At 43.2% G+C, this 16,112-nt stretch overlaps 1 long non-coding RNA gene across 1 annotated transcript; it reads left to right on the forward strand.

Moving 5' to 3' along the window:
- The first annotated feature begins 486 nt into the window (after nt 1-486).
- On the forward strand, nt 487-838 carry LOC309699591. The gene is made up of 2 exons (XR_014274408.1): nt 487-569; nt 663-838. It is a non-coding gene; the product is annotated as an uncharacterized lncRNA (long non-coding RNA).
- The last annotated feature ends 15,274 nt before the right edge of the window (nt 839-16,112 follow it).

The following is a 16,112-nucleotide window of genomic DNA, read 5'->3' on the forward strand; positions in this document are numbered from 1 at the left end:
AGCTACGTCAGAAAACATTCTGTAAAGAAAAACATTTACTGATGTTACTGAACAACGAGGACCCAGTGTTGAGAAAACTGACGGTCGATATCATTAAAAATCACCTGATCGACACTATGCAGAATCCAGCCCTGTGTGATGCTGAAAATTACAGGTTATCTGTGGAAGCCTGCATCAAGAAGGTGGTGACACGTGTCAATAAAAATGCCAGTTCACCTTCCTCTACTGAAAAAGTTGATGCCATCACCCAACGGCTGTTCATAAAACTCTGGCCTAGACTTAAAAAGATCAAAGTTGATAATGTGATATTCATCAGTGATTGTCAGGGTCCCTGAGCAGTTATGAATTATATTATTATTATTATTATTATTATTATTATTGTATGTATATTTGGTGTTGCTGTCCTTCTCCCTGTTTGCGTGTGTGTGTATATGTGTTTCAGTGGGTGCCTTCAGGCCTGGTGGGTGTGGCCCTGCTGATGGTCTGGCCACACACCTGCTGCTGGTCAGGCCTCGTCGGGGGTGCTACTTAGGAGAGTCTTGGAGCTCCCACCGACGTGGGATCATTGCGTGAGTCTCCACGTTAGTCATCCATTTGAACTGAGTTAGTGTATGTATGCCCGCGGTTATGTGTCCTGACGGCTGCGTCTATTGTGTCCCCAGGAGAAGTGTGGAGCGCCAGACAGCAGCCAGCACGAGGAGTGCTGAGACACGGGAGCGGAGAGCACTGAGACACGGACTGGTCACGGAGAGACACGACACGGGAGTCAGGGGAAACCACGGGGATTTATTGTTGTTATTTCCACACACTGTAAATAAACGTACTGCTTGTACATAGAGCACCGCGCCTGGGTCCTCCTTCCCCACACCCCCCACGGTTTGCCATGCCAAACCGTGACAGTGATATGGTTTACAGCTCTTTAATACAGAAATGGAACAGAAATTATTCACTGTCTACTTTAGCAGAAGGTTTTTAGCTGAAGATAGTTTAACCAGCTGTTTTGCCAACACCTTCATTTTTATCATTTAGCATCATTTTAGAATATAATACATTACTGTAGATCAGGGGTCCCCAATCCCAGTCCGCGAGGGCCGGTGTCCCTGCAGGTTTCAGATCTCACCCTGGGTCAACACACCTGAATCACATGATTAGTTTGTTACCAGGCCTCTGGAGAACTTCAAGACTTGTTGAGAAGGTAATTTATCCATTTAAATCAGCTGTGGTGGATCAAGGACACATCTAAAACCTGCAGGAAACCAGCCCTCGCGGACTGGGATTGGGGACCCCTGCTGTAGCTCAAACAGCATATGAAGCATTTAAATTCAGACCAACCTTATAACCGTATAACACCGATGGGGAACAATGTGTTCTGCAGAATACTCTTGATACTTTAAGAGCAATTTGCCAATAATACAGATTCATGTGTAGTAAGGTGGTTTCATTGCTACTTTTATTAAAGGAGTGCTTCTAAAAATTGAGGTGGTCATCTCCGCTTGCATTTCTGTAAAAGCCATAGCATGCCACCTTGGGTGAGAATATGCATTCTTAACATTTTGCTGTCACAGTTTAGCTGTTTTCATTTCCACTGACACATCAGCTCCTAAGACCACAATACTACTACCAAAGTACTACAAGGATCCGGAAAAAAGGACAGAGGGGGGATATAAAATATACCAAATGTTTCTTGAATTGTTAGCACAAGTGTATATGTGTATGTATCTAGTCGAGTTTATATGCAGTAGTGCTCACTTGTTTTCTTTCATTTTATTACTTAACTGTATTTCATGTAAGTCATTGATATTAAATATTGATTTTACAGAGGGGTGGTAAGAGTTTGGTTTGAGATTTTCCTGTTAATATTTGGATATTTTTCTTGCATTAACAATTTTTTGATTAGAAAAGCAGAATAAAATGTGCAAATTAGCTTCATTTATAGTTTGTTATACTCCTTCCCTCTAATACAAATATTTCATTTCTAACTCTGAGTGTAAGTGCATAATTTAATAATAAGTGTTTCTGCTCACAAATGTCCACGAGCACAGACATGCACGCAAAAACTGCGTGACTCCTCGCTGGCTGTAACTCACCGCGCGTGTTCACCTGGAACGTCCTCTAAGAAGACGTGTGACCATTCTGATAGCCGTCTGTGTCTGCAGGTGAATGAGTGAAGCTACATAAACAGTTAAATTAGCATAGCTTACCAGCCGTAAACCCGACAACAACACAGTGGGTGAGGGTCGGAGGGGGGGTCGCTTGACATTCTAACTTTAAAGGAAGGATTTTAACAGTATTTGCTGTGGGTTAAAGCAGTGGACCAGCAGGCTACATGTTTGAATCCAAACAAGTTTCACTCAATCCCAACAACTGAGGATCGCCATTGTATAGCGGTCGCTAGGGTAACGTCACGCCGCCGTCATATCGGATGTGGGCGGGGCTTAGCGCTAGAATCCCTTTGATCCTTTCATGTCTTGTGTGACATCACCTTGGTAAAAGTCTATAAATAGAACCATTTGCACAGGGTTAGTCACAAGGTAAGTTTAGTAAGAGGGAGTAAGAGGCATTAATGTCTGAGACACAAACTCAGCAACCTACACAAAATTCAGAATCAAGTCCAGATTGTAAAAAAGTTATATCATTTGAAAATATGAATTCTGCCATTGAAACAACCGATGCGATTCAAAGCTGCGCCACTGAAGACGACTCTGAATGTAGTGTCGTCCCTGGCGTAAACATTTTACGGAGCGATGAGGGGAAATCGAAGCACTGTGTGTGCTACCCTCAGTCATGCAACCAGCAACAGAATCCGGGGGATCCAGAGTCAGTTGATCTCCAGGAACCTCCGGTGTCAGAAGAACAGCTGCTCGTTAAAGAGCTAATAAATGCTGTTATTACACGTGCCTCCAAAGAGGCAAAGGTGTCGCCATCGGAAATGATTCAGCAGCGCCTCTTCACAGCTCTGTGGGCACAAGTTGAGCAAAAGCCTCTCAAAATCACACACAGGGGGATTAAAAAACTTGAAAAGGTGATTTTTAAAGACATAACAAAGCGGCTGGACATTAGCCCTGATCTCGTGATCATTGCGCTAGCCGTAGGTCAGCCGTACCTAGAGGTGATCATTTCCATATTTGAAGATCACCTCTTCCGTAAAAACCTGCTGGCAAGGTTCTTCTCGTGGTGCGTTAGAGCCGAGGATGACGAGGACGAACAAACTAAAGCCATGTCTGAAACACGTTTAGAAGAATTTAGAAGTAATATATTTCGGATACTGGAGAAAAAATCATCATCTGGCATTAGTGTCAGCGATTATGATGATGATGAAGAAGAACATGTGAGCGCACTCATTGATGCTGTGCTCACACGAGCTGCAAATAAATCGCACTACAGACCTTCTAAAAAACTCCACAGGTATCTGTTAAAACACGTGTTGTCTGACAACAGGATCAAAGATCTGCATATACATGAAAAAAAACTGAAAGATCTGGACAGGGCCATTTACCAAGAGCTACGTCAGAAAACATTCTGTAAAGAAAAACATTTACTGATGTTACTGAACGACGAGGACCCAGTGTTGAGAAAACTGACGGTCGATATCATTAAAAATCACCTGATCGACACTATGCAGAATCCAGCCCTGTGTGATGCTGAAGAGGCTGAAAATTACAGGTTATCTGTGGAAGCCTGTATCAAGAAGGTGGTGACACGTGTCAATAAAAATGCCAGTTCACCTTCCTCTACTGAAAAAGTTGATGCCATCACCCAACGGCTGTTCATAAAACTCTGGCCTAGACTTAAAAAGATCAAAGTTGATAATGTGATGTTCATCAGTGATATGGTTTACAGCTCTTTAATACACAAATGGAAAGAGCCAGATGTCATACTGACATTCATGGAATTAGACCATGAATATGCAGATGATATAATTATAAAGGTTTTCAAGGAGCATGCCATCACTGTATTGGAAAGTGAACATTTCATGACAAGCTTCTTTCTCTGTGCGGGTCATGCTGTATGGATCGCAGGCAGAAAATACTTGGTTACTGTTATGTAAGACCCTAAAAGTAGATTCTGTTCATCTGGACGTAGCATTTTCAGTTTCAATTTATTTAACATCTAATCGAGTCATTTTAAAAACCCTTGACCGGTCGAGGCAGATGGCCGTTCCTCACTGAGCCTGGTTCTGCCGGAGTTTTCTCCCTGTTAAAAGGAAGTTTTTACTCCCCACCGTCGCCTAGTGCTTGCTCAGAGGGAATTGTCAAATTATTGGGGTTTTGTTTTGTGCCATCTAATACACAACTTATCGTATTGGGCACTCTAAATGTATTTTTAATCAATAAAAAGATCCAAAAAAGATTATATTGTGAATTCTGCGTGTTTTCATTGTCACACAAATGTATACATTTTCAGCTTAGACTGAACGTGTTTGTTTGTCATTCCTTTCAAATCAAAGATTTTAGTAGCAATTATTGTATTAAAACATTGCACAGGCGTTTTACTCTGATTACACAAACCTTATGTAGGAGTAGGTCACAGATAAGAGGTACTAATTTGTAAATTTGACCTCTGACCTCACAGAGATCAAATGTGACAGGATATTTGTGCTGTAATTTTCAGACTGTAAGGATTATTTGTATGTAAACTATAATTTCATATTAAGAATCCACATCAACACATTCTCACTCTCAAAGTGTAAAATGTTACACTATAGGTGACAAATCGTCAGTATGTTACGCTTTTGGCCACCCAACATGTCCCTGTGTTACTTGTTCGGAAAAATGAGGAAACATGAGAACCATTTCGAATCAATCTACACGTGTATGTTTATTTTACTGTAATTGCTTTGGAAAACACTATCTAACACGATTAGGTTATGATACGGGTTAGGATTAAGGTTAGGGTTATGGCTGGAATACACAGCTGGAACGTGTATTACACCGGGAGCGTCATTCTATTGGATGTCATCCACAATCCGGCGCGTATCAAATAGATGCGGAAGGTTACCTTTCACGTGTCTATGGGACACCTCGGAGCGCGACTAATGGTCGGTATGTTACACGTCGGGAATGAGAACGGGCTGTCCACATATATTGGTATGTCATCTACTAAATTTTGCCAATACAAACAATGGCAGTAATGAATTAATTCATCAATATAATAATTAATATATATAAATATAAAAACACATTTACAAAAAAAAATTATTCACTGTCTACTTTAGCAGAAGGTTTCTAGCTGAAGATAGTTTAACCAGCTGTTTTGCCAACACCTTCATTTTTATCATTTAGCATCATTTTAGAATATAATACATTACTGTAGATCAGGGGTCCCCAATCCCAGTCCGCGAGGGCCGGTGTCCCTGCAGGTTTCAGATCTCACCCTGGGTCAACACACCTGAATCACATGATTAGTTTGTTACCAGGCCTCTGGAGAACTTCAAGACGTGTTGAGAAGGTAATTTATCCATTTAAATCAGCTGTGGTGGATCAAGGACACATCTAAAACCTGCAGGAAACCAGCCCTCGCGGACTGGGATTGGGGACCCCTGCTGTAGCTCAAACAGCATATGAAGCATTTAAATTCAGACCAACCTTATAACCGTATAACACCGATGGGGAACAATGTGTTCTGCAGAATACTCTTGATACTTTAAGAGCAATTTGCCAATAATACAGATTCATGTGTAGTAAGGTGGTTTCATTGCTACTTTTATTAAAGGAGTGCTTCTAAAAATTGAGGTGGTCATCTCCGCTTGCATTTCTGTAAAAGCCACAGCATGCCACCTTGGATGAGAATATGCATTCTTAACATTTTGCTGTCACAGTTTAGCTGTTTTCATTTCCACTGACACATCAGCTCCTAAGACCACAATACTACTACCAAAGTACTACAAGGATCCGGAAAAAAGGACAGAGGGGGGATATAAAATATACCAAATGTTTCTTGAATTGTTAGCACAAGTGTATATGTTTATGTATCTAGTCGAGTTTATATGCAGTAGTGCTCACTTGTTTTCTTTCATTTTATTACTTAACTGTATTTCATGTAAGTCATTGATATTAAATATTGATTTTACAGAGGGGTGGAAAGAGTTTGGTTTGAGATTTTCCTGTTAATATTTGGATATTTTTCTTGCATTAACAATTTTTTGATTAGAAAAGCAGAATAAAATGTGCAAATTAGCTTCATTTATAGTTTGTTATACTCCTTCCCTCTAATACAAATATTTCATTTCTAACTCTGAGTGTAAGTGCATAATTTAATGATAAGTGTTTCTGCTCACAAATGTCCACGAGCACAGACATGCACGCAAAAACTGCGTGACTCCTCGCTGGCTGTAACTCACCGCGCGTGTTCACCTGGAACGTCCTCTAAGAAGACGTGTGACCATTCTGATAGCCGTCTGTGTCTGCAGGTGAATGAGTGAAGCTACATAAACAGTTAAATTAGCATAGCTTACCAGCCGTAAACCCGACAACAACACAGTGGGTGAGGGTCGGAGGGGGGGTCGCTTGACATTCTAACTTTAAAGGAAGGATTTTAACAGTATTAGTGTAACACACTTAGAGACAGTGTGCGCACCGCGGATGACGTCAGTGCGCACACTGTGTCTGAGGAGGATGTGCGGAAGTGCTTCAGGAAGGTGAACGCACGCAAAGCTACTGGTCCGGACGGGATTCCCGGCCGCGTCCTCAAGTCATGCGCGGCTCAGCTGGCTGGAGTGTTCACGCACATCTTCAACCTTTCCCTCTCTCTGTCTGTAGTCCCAGCCTGCTTCAAAATGGCCACCATCGTCCCTGTACCCAAATCCTCCACCATCTCCTCATTGAACGACTGGCGACCTGTAGCCCTGACCCCCATCGTAAGCAAATGCTTCGAGAAGCTGGTCAGGGACTTCATCTGCTCTGCACTACCCGACTCACTGGACCCTCTACAGTTTGCATACCGCCACAACAGGTCCACTGATGATGCCATAGCCCTGACACTACACACTGCCCTGTCACACCTGGAGAAGAGAGACACGTATGTGAGGATGCTGTTTGTAGATTACAGCTCAGCATTCAATACCATCGTTCCCTCGAAGCTGGACAGGAAACTGCAGGATCTAGGACTGAGCAGCTCCCTCTGCAGCTGGATCCTTAGCTTCCTGTCTGACAGACGCCAGGTGGTCAGACTGGGCAGCATCACCTCATCCCCCATCACACTGAACACTGGTGCTCCACAGGGGTGTGTACTGAGCCCTCTCCTGTACTCACTCTACACCTACGACTGCACAGCCACTAACAGCTCCAACATCATTGTGAAGTTTGCGGACGACACTACAGTGGTGGGTCTTATCACCAACGGTGATGAGACGGCTTACAGGGAGGAGGTCAGCGCCCTGACCCACTGGTGTCAAGACAACCATCTCACCCTCAACGTCGCAAAGACAAAGGAGTTGATAGTGGACTTCCGGAGGTGCAGAGAAGTACACACCCCCATCACCATCAACGGCGCTGCTGTGGAGAGAGTGAGCAGCTTCCGGTTCCTTGGTGTACATCTGGCTGAGGATCTTACGTGGTCAGTACACACAAACAAAACAGTGAAGAAGGCGCAGCAGCGCCTCTTCTTTCTCAGGAGACTGAAAAGATTCGGCATGAGCCCCCGCATCCTCAGGACCTTCTATCACTGTGCCATTGAGAGCATCCTCACTGGATGCATCACCACCTGGTATGGCAACAGCACCGCCTACAACTGCAAAGCTCTCCAGCGAGTAGTGCGGTGCTCTGAACGGATAATTGGAGGTGAGCTTCCCTCCCTCCAAGACATCTACAGGAAGCGCTGCCTGAGGAAAGCGGGGAGGATTATCAAGGACTCCAGTCACCCCAGCCATAAACTGTTCAGACTGCTTCCATCAGGAAGGAGGTTCTGCAGCATCCGGTCCCGTACCAGCAGACTGAGAGACAGCTTTTTCCATCAGGCCATCAGACTGCTGAACACGTCATAGACACCTCAGCTTCACTACTGGAACTTCAACATTATGCACTCCACACTGTATATAAATGCCACTTGTTTTGCACATATTCAACTCTGTATATTTTATATATTTTATTATTATTATTATTATTATTATTTATTTTATTTTATTTTTTTACTATTTAATTTGTAAAAATGTGTATACACACACACACACACACACACGTAGGAAAATATTTAGTATACACATCCAGAAATGCATACACTGTTATATATTGTACATATATTTATTAGTGTCAGGTTGGCCATTCTTGTATTTTGCTCGTTTGTGTTGTTGTGTTTGCACATCTCTGTTGCTTGTGGGGCTCGCACACAAGAATTTCACTCGCATGTGCTGTGCCAGTGTGCCTGCACATGTGATGTGACAATAAAAGTGATTTGATTTGATTTGATGATCATTTCCATATTTGAAGATCACCTCTTCCCTAAAAAAAAGAAATCTACTGCCAAGGTTCTTCTCGTGGTGCGTTAGAGCCGAGGATGATGAAGACGCAGAAGCTAAAGCAATTTCTGAAACACGTTTAGAAGAATTTAAAAGTAATATATTTCCAATACTGGAGAAAAAAATCATCATCTGGCATTAGTGTCAGCGCACTCATTCACTGTAAAAAACCAAACTTGCTTACAGTCATTTCTTTCACAATTCAACAATAAAAGCTGAGTTGCCCCATAAACTCAAATACATTAAGGGTTTCAACTAATCCTTTAACGTTTTGGAGCAAAAGTTGGTCTCACATGAACTTTATTGCTGGCAAAATGAATGAATTCAAGTTTTACATGAGTTGAAGCTGTTGGCGCCTTTCTGTGCCTGAGCACGCATGCGCATGTCATATTTTTGGATACTACGGGGTCTACAATGCACTTTTGCAAGGACTGAAAGCCACCTGGCCGTCTGCCTTAATGCGAACACGAGGCTTTTTACGCCAGGAGCTGGATGCAGCTAAGGTGTTCATCTCAACTTTCTGAAGGCAAGTACTGTTTCTTTTAATGTGCATTTATATGTGTTTACTACCTCATTTAAGATCCCCCCTAGACTGTTTTACTCAATCGTGCTGCTTGAATGCCCTCGTGAGCAACTTTAAAGTTTTCGTATAAAAATCGCCATGTCACAAAATAATGTAAATCCGACAAGCATCCCTTCCAAACAGGCGCGCTCATGTCTGACAAGCCTCCACGACACCCCCTACGTGTATTTCATGTAGGGGGTGTTCGCCATACCACCGAACGAAAGAAACCCGACAAAATAAGCTAGCTCGCTCATGGCAAACCCCCCACCGCTTTTTAAAATAAATAAATAATTTCGGGGGCCCCCGCTGCCATGTTGTTTAATTTGTTCAAATCATATTTAGCCAAAAAAATGTGGTTTAGTTTCTGTGTGAACGGGGTGGTGGAGTCCTCCACCGAGAACACTCACCTTAACTTTATCGAGTGGGGGAAAAAAAGTTAGCTTGTTTATATTATGCTAACATAGCTGTGTCGCTAGCGGTCACGTAGCACATCATTATATACCAGCTAGCCCAACTTCAGTAACCCTACAAACGTCACTGCTGTTTAGTTTCCTGTCTTCATTTATGCTGGAAGTGATAACAGCTGTAGGGTTTAATTTGTTTCCAAAACCCCACAGTCAGGACATGCTATATTGTATTTAGATAGAAGCTAGCGAGCTAACTCCCTGCTAACTTCTAACTCCGTTAAATGTCATAAATTTCGTTTTCATGGGTGCCTGGATGCTAAACTCAATTGTTACACCTGGTAGAACAGAACGCTGATCATTTTATTAAAGATGAAAGACTTTAGACAGTTTTTCAACTCTCAGTAATGCCATAGTGATCGTTTGACATGTGAACCTGCAGCGGAGTTTAGGTCCAGACACGGCTAGTGACGTCAGACTGAACAACCGGATTGAACGAGGAGGACCCAGAATCCAGCCCTGTGTGAAGCTGAAGAGGCTGAAAATTACAGGTTATCTGTGGAAGCCTGCATCAAGAAGGTGGTGACACTTGTCATTAAAAATGCCAGTTCACCTTCCTCTACGGAAAAAGTTGATGCCATCACCCAACGGCTGTTCATAAAACTCTGGCCTAGACTTAAAAAGATCAAAGTTGATAATGTGATATGGTTTATAGCTCCTTAATACAGAAATGGAAAGAGCCAGATGTCATACATATTCATGGTATTAGACCATGAATATGCAGATGATGTAATTGTAAAGGTTTTCAAGGAGCATGCCATCACTGTATTGGAAAGTGAACATTTCATCACAAGCTTCTTTCTTCATGCTGTATGGATCGCAGGCAGAAAATACTTGGTTACTGTTGTGTAAGTCCCTAAAAGTAGATTTTGTTTATCTGGACGCAGGATTTTCAGTTTCAATTTAAGTAATTATAATAAAGGTCAATCAAATGGACCAATATGGCAAGGCCATGATGATCCACTTGGTAAAATAAATCCGTTTGGCATCTTTCTTGGCCTTAAGACAACAATTCTGATGGCTAAAGATCCAAACGGGACACAAGAAAAAAACAAAAACAAAACACGTGTTGTCTGACAACAGTATCAAAGATTTGCATATACATAAAAAAAACCTGAAAGATCTGGACCGGGCCATTTACAAAGAGCTACGTCAGAAAACATTCTGTAAAGAAAAACATTTACTGATGTTACTGAACGACGAGGACCCAGTGTTGAGAAAACTGACGGTCGATATCATTAAAAATCACCCGATCGACACTATGCAGAATCCAGCCCTGTGTGATGCTGAAGAGGCTGAAAATTACAGGTTATCTGTGGAAGCCTGTATCAAGAAGGTGGTGACACGTGTCAATAAAAATGCCAGTTCACCTTCCTCTACTGAAAAAGTTGATGCCATCACCCAACGGCTGTTCATAAAACTCTGGCCTAGACTTAAAAAAATCAAAGTTGATAATGTGATGTTCATCGGTGATTGTCAGGGTCCCTGAGCAGTTATGAATTATATTATTATTGTTATTGTATGTATATTTGGTGTTGCTGTCCTTCTCCCTGTTTGCGTGTGTGTGTATATGTGTTTCAGTGGGCGCCTTCAGGCCTGGTGGGTGTGGCCCTGCTGATGGTCTGGCCACACCCGAAGCCACACACTTGCTGCTGGTCAGGCCTCGTCGGGGGAGCTACTTGGGAGAGTCTTGGAGCTCCCACCGACGCGGGATCATTGCGTGAGTCTCCACGTTAGTCATCCATTTGAACTAAGTTAGTGTATGTATGCCCGCGGTTATGTGTCCTGACGGCTGCGTCTATTGTGTCCCCAGGAGAAGTGTGGAGCGCCAGACAAGCACGAGGAGTGCTGAGACACGGGAGCGGCGAGCACTGAGACACGGACTGGTCACGGAGAGACACGACACGGGAGTCAGGGGAAACCACGGGGATTTATTGTTGTTATTTCCACACACTGTAAATAAACGTACTGCTTGTACATAGAGCACCGCGCCTGGGTCCTCCTTCCCCACGGTTTGCCATGCCAAACCGTGACAGTGATATGGTTTACAGCTCTTTAATACAGAAATGGAACAGAAATTATTCACTGTCTACTTTAGCAGAAGGTTTTTAGCTGAAGATAGTTTAACCAGCTGTTTTGCCAACACCTTCATTTTTATCATTTAGCATCATTTTAGAATATAATACATTACTGTAGATCAGGGGTCCCCAATCCCAGTCCGCGAGGGCCGGTGTCCCTGCAGGTTTCAGATCTCACCCTGGGTCAACACACCTGAATCACATGATTAGTTTGTTACCAGGCCTCTGGAGAACTTCAAGACGTGTTGAGAAGGTAATTTATCCATTTAAATCAGCTGTGGTGGATCAAGGACACATCTAAAACCTGCAGGAAACCAGCCCTCGCGGACTGGGATTGGGGACCCCTGCTGTAGCTCAAACAGCATATGAAGCATTTAAATTCAGACCAACCTTGTAACCGTATAACACCGATGGGGAACAATGTGTTCTGCAGAATACTCTTGATACTTTAAGAGCAATTTGCCAATAATACAGATTCATGTGTAGTAAGGTGGTTTCATTGCTACTTTTATTAAAGGAGTGCTTCTAAAAATTGAGGTGGTCATCTCCGCTTGCATTTCTGTAAAAGCCACAGCATGCCACCTTGGGTGAGAATATGCATTCTTAACATTTTGCTGTCACAGTTTAGCAGTTTTCATTTCCACTGACACATCAGCTCCTAAGACCACAATACTACTACCAAAGTACTACAAGGATCCGGAAAAAAGGACAGAGGGGGGATATAAAATATACCAAATGTTTCTTGAATTGTTAGCACAAGTGTATATGTGTATGTATCTAGTCGAGTTTATATGCAGTAGTGCTCACTTGTTTTCTTTCATTTTATTACTTAACTGTATTTCATGTAAGTCATTGATATTAAATATTGATTTTACAGAGGGGTGGTAAGAGTTTGGTTTGAGATTTTCCTGTTAATATTTGGATATTTTTCTTGCATTAACAATTTTTTGATTAGAAAAGCAGAATAAAATGTGCAAATTAGCTTCATTTATAGTTTGTTATACTCCTTCCCTCTAATACAAATATTTCATTTCTAACTCTGAGTGTAAGTGCATAATTTAATGATAAGTGTTTCTGCTCACAAATGTCCACGAGCACAGACATGCACGCAAAAACTGCGTGACTCCTCGCTGGCTGTAACTCACCGCGCGTGTTCACCTGGAACGTCCTCTAAGAAGACGTGTGACCATTCTGATAGCCGTCTGTGTCTGCAGGTGAATGAGTGAAGCTACATAAACAGTTAAATTAGCATAGCTTACCAGCCGTAAACCCGACAACAACACAGTGGGTGAGGGTCGGAGGGGGGGTCGCTTGACATTCTAACTTTAAAGGAAGGATTTTAACAGTATTAGTGTAACACACTTAGAGACAGTGTGCGCACCGCGGATGACGTCAGTGCGCACACTGTGTCTGAGGAGGATGTGCGGAAGTGCTTCAGGAAGGTGAACGCACGCAAAGCTACTGGTCCGGACGGGATTCCCGGCCGCGTCCTCAAGTCATGCGCGGCTCAGCTGGCTGGAGTGTTCACGCACATCTTCAACCTTTCCCTCTCTCTGTCTGTAGTCCCAGCCTGCTTCAAAATGGCCACCATCGTCCCTGTACCCAAATCCTCCACCATCTCCTCATTGAACGACTGGCGACCTGTAGCCCTGACCCCCATCGTAAGCAAATGCTTCGAGAAGCTGGTCAGGGACACTTCATCTGCTCTGCACTACCCGACTCACTGGACCCTCTACAGTTTGCATACCGCCACAACAGGTCCACTGATGATGCCATAGCCCTGACACTACACACTGCCCTGTCACACCTGGAGAAGAGAGACACGTATGTGAGGATGCTGTTTGTAGATTACAGCTCAGCATTCAATACCATCGTTCCCTCGAAGCTGGACAGGAAACTGCAGGATCTAGGACTGAGCAGCTCCCTCTGCAGCTGGATCCTTAGCTTCCTGTCTGACAGACGCCAGGTGGTCAGACTGGGCAGCATCACCTCATCCCCCATCACACTGAACACTGGTGCTCCACAGGGGTGTGTACTGAGCCCTCTCCTGTACTCACTCTACACCTACGACTGCACAGCCACTAACAGCTCCAACATCATTGTGAAGTTTGCGGACGACACTACAGTGGTGGGTCTTATCACCAACGGTGATGAGACGGCTTACAGGGAGGAGGTCAGCGCCCTGACCCACTGGTGTCAAGACAACCATCTCACCCTCAACGTCGCAAAGACAAAGGAGTTGATAGTGGACTTCCGGAGGTGCAGAGAAGTACACACCCCCATCACCATCAACGGCGCTGCTGTGGAGAGAGTGAGCAGCTTCCGGTTCCTTGGAGTACATCTGGCTGAGGATCTTACGTGGTCAGTACACACAAACAAAACAGTGAAGAAGGCCCAGCAGCGCCTCTTCTTTCTCAGGAGACTGAAAAGATTCGGCATGAGCCCCCGCATCCTCAGGACCTTCTATCACTGTGCCATTGAGAGCATCCTCACTGGATGCATCACCACCTGGTATGGCAACAGCACCGCCTACAACTGCAAAGCTCTCCAGCGAGTAGTGCGGTGCTCTGAACGGATAATTGGAGGTGAGCTTCCCTCCCTCCAAGACATCTACAGGGAGCGCTGCCTGAGGAAAGCGGGGAGGATCATCAAGGACTCCAGTCACCCCAGCCATAAACTGTTCAGACTGCTTCCATCAGGAAGGAGGTTCTGCAGCATCCGGTCCCGTACCAGCAGACTGAGAGACAGCTTTTTCCATCAGGCCATCAGACTGCTGAACACGTCATAGACACCTCAGCTTCACTACTGGAACTTCAACATTATGCACTCCACACTGTATATAAATGCCACTTGTTTTGCACATATTCAACTCTGTATATTTTATATATTTTATTATTATTATTATTATTATTATTATTATTATTATTTTTTTTACTATTTAATTTGTAAAAATGTGTATACACACACACACACACACACACACACACACACACGTAGGAAAATATTTAGTATACACATCCAGAAATGCATACACTATTATATATTGTACATATATTTATTAGTGTCAGGTTGGCCATTCTTGTATTTTGCTCGTTTGTGTTGTTGTGTTTGCACATCTCTGTTGCTTGTGGGGCTCGCACACAAGAATTTCACTCGCATGTGCTGTGCCAGTGTGCCTGCACATGTGATGTGACAATAAAAGTGATTTGATTTGATTTGATGATCATTTCCATATTTGAAGATCACCTCTTCCCTAAAAAAAAGAAATCTACTGCCAAGGTTCTTCTCGTGGTGCGTTAGAGCCGAGGATGATGAAGACGCAGAAGCTAAAGCAATTTCTGAAACACGTTTAGAAGAATTTAAAAGTAATATATTTCCAATACTGGAGAAAAAAATCATCATCTGGCATTAGTGTCAGCGCACTCATTCACTGTAAAAAATCAAACTTGCTTACAGTCATTTCTTTCACAATTCAACAATAAAAGCTGAGTTGCCCCATAAACTCAAATACATTAAGGGTTTCAACTAATCCTTTAACGTTTTGGAGCAAAAGTTGGTCTCAGATGAACTTTATTGCTGGCAAAATGAATGAATTCAAGTTTTACATGAGTTGAAGCTGTTGGCGCCTTTCTGTGCCTGAGCACGCATGCGCATGTCATATTTTTGGATACTACGGGGTCTACGATGCACTTTTGCAAGGACTGAAAGCCACCTGGCCGTCTGCCTTAATGCGAACACGAGGCTTTTTACGCCAGGAGCTGGATGCAGCTAAGGTGTTCATCTCAACTTTCTGAAGGCAAGTACTGTTTCTTTTAATGTGCATTTATATGTGTTTACTACCTCATTTAAGATCCCCCCTAGACTGTTTTACTCAATCGTGCTGCTTGAATGCCCTCGTGAGCAACTTTAATGTTTTCCATCATGAAATAGTGCTTTAAAGTTTTCGTATAAAAATCGCCATGTCACAAAATAATGTAAATCCGACAAGCATCCCTTCCAAACAGGCGCGCTCATGTCTGACAAGCCTCCACGACACCCCCTACGTGTATTTCATGTAGGGGGTGTTCGCCATACCACCGAACGAAAGAAACCCGACAAAATAAGCTAGCTCGCTCATGGCAAACCCCCCACCGCTTTTTAAAATAAATAAATAATTTCGGGGGCCCCCGCTGCCATGTTGTTTAATTTGTTCAAATCATATTTAGCCAAAAAAATGTGGTTTAGTTTCTGTGTGAACGGGGTGGTGGAGTCCTCCACCGAGAACACTCACGTTAACTTTATCGAGTGGGGGGAAAAAAAGTTAGCTTGTTTATATTATGCTAACATAGCTGTGTCGCTAGCGGTCACGTAGCACATCATTATATACCAGCTAGCCCAACTTCAGTAACCCTACAAACGTCACTGCTGTTTAGTTTCCTGTCTTCATTTATGCTGGAAGTGATAACAGCTGTAGGGTTTAATTTGTTTCCAAAACCCCGCAGTCAGGACATGCTATATTGTATTTAGATAGAAGCTAGCGAGCTAACTCCCTGCTAACTTCTAACTCCGTTAAA

Source organism: Aulonocara stuartgranti (genome assembly GCF_965226115.1).
Source record: "Aulonocara stuartgranti genome assembly, chromosome: 22".
Lineage (NCBI taxonomy): Eukaryota > Metazoa > Chordata > Actinopteri > Cichliformes > Cichlidae > Aulonocara > Aulonocara stuartgranti.